Below are 5,037 nucleotides of genomic sequence, written 5' to 3' on the forward strand. Positions count from 1 at the left end.
CTTGGGCTCTTTTTAAATCTATAACAAAATGTGTGACAGTGACGAAAACCGAGTAATTAAAACAGTAAGAAATATAGAAGTTACGTGCGGCATGCAAAAGGGGTTTTTATTGTAAACTACTGCAGCTTTTATTTAGCTGCCACGAAAAATTTTCACCACAAGAAATATGGATTCAGTAATGTGACGACACAGAAAGTATTTAGGGCGATCTTTAGGGCATGCATGGTCTTTGTTCTTGTTCTATGGTCTTCGGTCTTTTGCTGGACAGTGTTGATTGTGCTTTTGCCGAGAGGGCTGTGTGCCTAAGCAGTTGAATGGGGCCATGTACTAAAACTTTTCGTTGGATTTGGAATTATTTTGTATGCGCGAGTTAAGTACTTCGACTTTTCACTGGACTTAGATAATTTGAGTGTGTTTTTGGTGATTGATTCAGCATGGTTTTACGAGCTTAACTGTTGTCTGTGGGACTTGAGGCAGCTGTGAACTGTAATTATTAGCTGTAGCTGATATTTATACTCGCATATAACGGAAGTATTTCATTTTTGCAGCGGTTAGTAAAAATAATGAACTTTAGCGTTGAACGGCTACTATTTAAGAAGGGTGTATGGCAGGGCTGCTCACACCTGTCTTGGTCAATGGATACATTCAGTCGGCAATAGCTTACGTTAAGGAGAAACTAGCAGCCATAGGAGGAATTATAATTCATGGTAATAAAACAGACGTGCTGAGATTTGCTGAAGATCTCTCAGGTTAAGTGAAGATGCAGAAAAATCAGAAGCAATGCTAGCACAGTTGGAAACCAGCCTCATCTCTTCCAATGATGCGAAAATTAATAAAAATAAAAAAATCTTATTGCTGAACAGACAAAAGATCGTTTCGCAATGCTCACTTAACAGTGAGGACACACACAAGGGTGGCGGACACAGAGCGACAAAGGACATGCGCTAAAACTTGTATCAAATGATAAAACCCACCCTCACGAATAAAACGTAAAACTAAAGCTACTGTTGAGGCATTGTCGCCCAACACCGAAGGTAGGGTGCTAGGAAAGTTAAAGGTCCGCCGCAGAGCGGCTAAAAGTGGGCAGACGTAGGGAGTAAAGCTACATCAAACGGAAGATCGAGGAAGGACACTGCAAGCCGAATCCACGGGGCAAAAGCTACATTCGATAAAAGAAGAAACCTTTGCACTTCTACCAGCATAGAAAAACATTTGTTTCGAGTGTGCCTGCCATATGGAAGTGAAACACGGACACTCGGAGGAGCTAAAAACACAAAACAAGTCTTCGAGATGTGATGCTATTGCAGAAAGCTCAAGATTTCCTGGATAGACATGATATCAGTTTTCGTCATTATCATTAATCCGAAGGTGTTTACCTAGTCATTTCACTTATTTATACGTATTATTCGCTGCCTTATCTACTTACTAAAAAGGGTATGAGGATCAGTTCTGTATTAAATGCATGGGCCTTAAAGCGACGCTCTATGACCGACCCCTATGCTATCTCAATGAATGAGGGCAACAAATCAGGTCGTGCACTACCCACACCGATATTGACTAATAAAAGCACCGGTGCGCTCGTAGGTACTGGCTAGACCAGTAATGGTGGTGCTGCATGAGTCGAGAAGGCCGAAATTGTGAGCAATTGTTTAAATATGAAAAGAATTTTCCATCATTCAGAGAAACTCTCGCAAATTAACCATTTCACACCTGCTATTTAGCCTTCAGATGTATACAAAAGTTTCTCGCACGCTTTATACACTAAAAAAACTAAACTCCTCCCGAACAGGTCATGAAGGCCCAACGGTACGAACCGACCACCGTGTCATCCTCAGCCTACAGGCGTCACTGGATGCGGGTATGGAGGGGCAAGTGGTCAGCACACTGCTCTCCCGGCCGAATGTCAGTTTCCGAGACCGGATCCGCTACTTCTTAATCAAGTAGCTCCCCAGTTTGCCTCACAAGAGCTGAATGCACCCCGCTTGCCAACAGCGCTCGGCAGACCGGATGGTCACCCATCCAGTGCTAGCCCAGCCCGACAGCGCTTAACTTCGGTGATCGGACGGGAACCGATGTTACCACTGCGGCAAGGCCGTTGGCGCTTTATACACTACTGGCCATTAGCATTACTACACCAAGAAGAAATGCAGATGATAAACGGGCATTCATTGGACAAATATATTATACTAGAACTGACATGTGATTACATTTTCACGCAAGTTGGGTGCATAGATCCCGAGAAATCAGTACCCATAACAACCACGTATGGCCATAACAACGGCCCTGTTACTCATGGGCATTGAGACAAACAGAGCTTGGATGGCGAGTACAGGTACAGCTGCCCAAGCAGCTTCAACACGATACCACAGTTCATCAAGAGTAGTGACTGGCGTATTGTTACGAGCCAGTTGCTCGGCCACCATTGGCCAGACGTTTTCAGTTGGTGAGGGTGAAAGGGTGCAGTACCACCCGACATTGAAAATAGGTACAACATACTTCATTATTTTTGTCAGAACAACACATTTTTTTTGTAAAACTAACTCAGTTTCAATTAATACAGCGAAGCCGGATACCAGTGTGGGAAAGAATGACAATTTATTTATTTAATTGATCACACGTGCACTCCCACAAAATAAATCCCTACATCCAGTTTGGTGAGATCTGTGAAATGAATGAATGTATGGTCGTCTGCTAACCGCAGATAGTGAATGTGAATATTGATCATCTTTGAGACGATCCTTTGGCCACCTTTGGTGGGACCAAAGAGATGAAATTTACCTGAGCTTTGAGCGCCTGAAATGTGACTGACCAATACAGTAGCAAGGTGCTCCCCCACTTCGACAGATGTGCGAGACGACCGGAAGAACGGCCATGTTTCAGCACTCTGCCGCTGGATCTTGTGCTGTTAAGACCTGTCTTAGTTGTGCTCCGTAAAGACAAAAGAGTGGAGACATGGTATGCATGTGGAATATTTAAGAGTAGTTTGAAATAATATTTTCTCTATTTCAGGAACTTTTGTGGGGAGAATTAAATGTCAGGCAGGTAATATTAATGGGATCGTAGTAATCTTCGGAAGTGACCAATGGTCACAATGAAACCACGTGTAGCAATAAGTTGAAATACTTCTGTGTGCTTAAGTTAAGCTGAATTACTAGCATGTGTAGAATAAGCTGAAATATTTAAGAAATAGCGTGTGTACCATAAGTTGAAATATTTAAGAAATGGCGTGTGCAGGACTTGAAATTAGAGACGAGTACTTCCACATGGTGAGTACTGTGTGAGTCTCAATCTGTGTATGAGACAAAGGATAAAGTGAAGTACTCGTCCATGGTATCAGTTGAGGACCTGCGTGTGTGATGAATATGTTCTTAATATTACTTTGCATGATATGATTCCGTGTGACGCTAGATTCAAACTCTGAGAGAGAAGCAAGGTGAGTCGGCCGTCTATCCAGCAACGCCACTTGGCTTGCATTGCACAGGAAGACGTGCATATATCTCCAGAGTTCATAGTAGGAAAGTAGAATTACAAAGTGGGGCAGTGTCATGTGAAACTGGGATAAATATTAATTGAAGTGGGAAAGCTGAAAGTGATAATGTTGTGACTATTCCCTGTCTTGTATTTCATGTTGCAGTGTGGTGTATGTCATGTAATTTAAGTATGTGTGGTTTGCATGGGAGAGTAGCAAGGTAGTTTCAGAGGTAGTGGGTATGCATGTTCCTTTTGTACCGCTCGGTCTGGAGGAAAGTTTCGTGATGATGGTTGTGAGAGTCGAAGTGTGAGATATAGCAAAAGATCCACCATCCTATCCAGAAAGTGCACTGTAGCGTTAAATAATTACGAGACCGTAAGGTAGAGAATCACCAATGTTAAGCCATGCCCACTGGGCGGAATTTCTCATGTGTTATTGTTATAGGTTATAGAATTTGTGGGTTTAGGTTAAAGAATTTATCGGAATAAATAAGATAGTGAAAAGAAAAAGATTGGTGGCCATTTCCTTCGAATTGTATGTTGTCATGATATCCAGAATTTATAATGTGTGCGCCACTTATATTCAGTGCGATGGCCACGTGTTGATAAAAGCCGTTAAATAAAAAGGAAAGAAAATGTGGTATTGCCAGTGCGTAGTGAACAGTCAGAGTTCTGTAGATTACTGATAGTCAGATGCGTGTTTCCGTTGTGTATTATTCATACAGGAGGGTAATTTGTAACTTTATTGTGAGTACGAGAGTTCATATTACTCGATAAATAAGAATGAATCCACTCGCTTGGCAGACCACTCATCTTGCAGGCCTGACTGCTTGATGCCACAGTATGAGCAAGGCATGTGGGTGCCTCTCATAATTTCGACCCTGCCAGGATAGTTTGCCAGGATTCTGCTGTTAGGGTTTGCTGTTAAAATTCTTTTTATGGAATGTATTGTGATAGCGCTAAGAAGTAAAATTTTTTTTGTTTGCAATTTCTTTCTGGATTGGTGAGGATCTTTTATTTCTTTTTATGTAATCACTTGGGATGTCATCTAAGGTTGGAAGATCGTTGTAGAATTTTTTTTGCGTAATGTCTGTAGTAACTAGGTCGCAGTCGAAAAGTGTAGTCACCATGGAGAATAGTGATTCTGGCGTGAACGTAGCAGTGCGGCAGGAAGTAGCTGTCGACCATGAGCTAATGAGCAGGAACGGCTAACACTCGGAAGGGGCTGAATTGTTCAGCGGACCGCGGCTAGGTGATCCTTTAAGCGGCGGGCTTTGTCCACAAATGGGGGCTTTTCCCGACGACGCAGGCGAGCCGGGACTAGGTCAGGTATGCAACAAAAGTGAAGCTACCCTTGGCGAAGCTACGGTTTCTCAGGCGAACGAGGTGAGCGCACCGAAAGTAGCAAATGACAATGTGCTACTGCAGTTTTTACAGAGGATGGACAGAGATAATAAGGAGATAGATAGGGAGACTAAGGAAAGATTGGAAACATATCAGGAAAGATTGGAAGCGATTGATAAAGGTAATAAGGAAAGATGGGAAGCGTATAAGGAAAGATGGGAA

At 42.6% G+C, this 5,037-nt stretch overlaps 1 pseudogene; it reads right to left on the minus strand.

Annotated features, from left to right (window-relative positions):
- Positions 1-1,983: 1,983 nt before the first annotated feature.
- LOC124723505 lies at positions 1,984-2,100 on the minus strand (annotated as a pseudogene).
- Between the last annotated feature and the right edge of the window lie 2,937 nt (positions 2,101-5,037).

This window comes from Schistocerca piceifrons, chromosome X (assembly GCF_021461385.2).
Source record: "Schistocerca piceifrons isolate TAMUIC-IGC-003096 chromosome X, iqSchPice1.1, whole genome shotgun sequence".
In the NCBI taxonomy this organism is placed as follows: Eukaryota; Metazoa; Arthropoda; class Insecta; order Orthoptera; family Acrididae; genus Schistocerca; species Schistocerca piceifrons.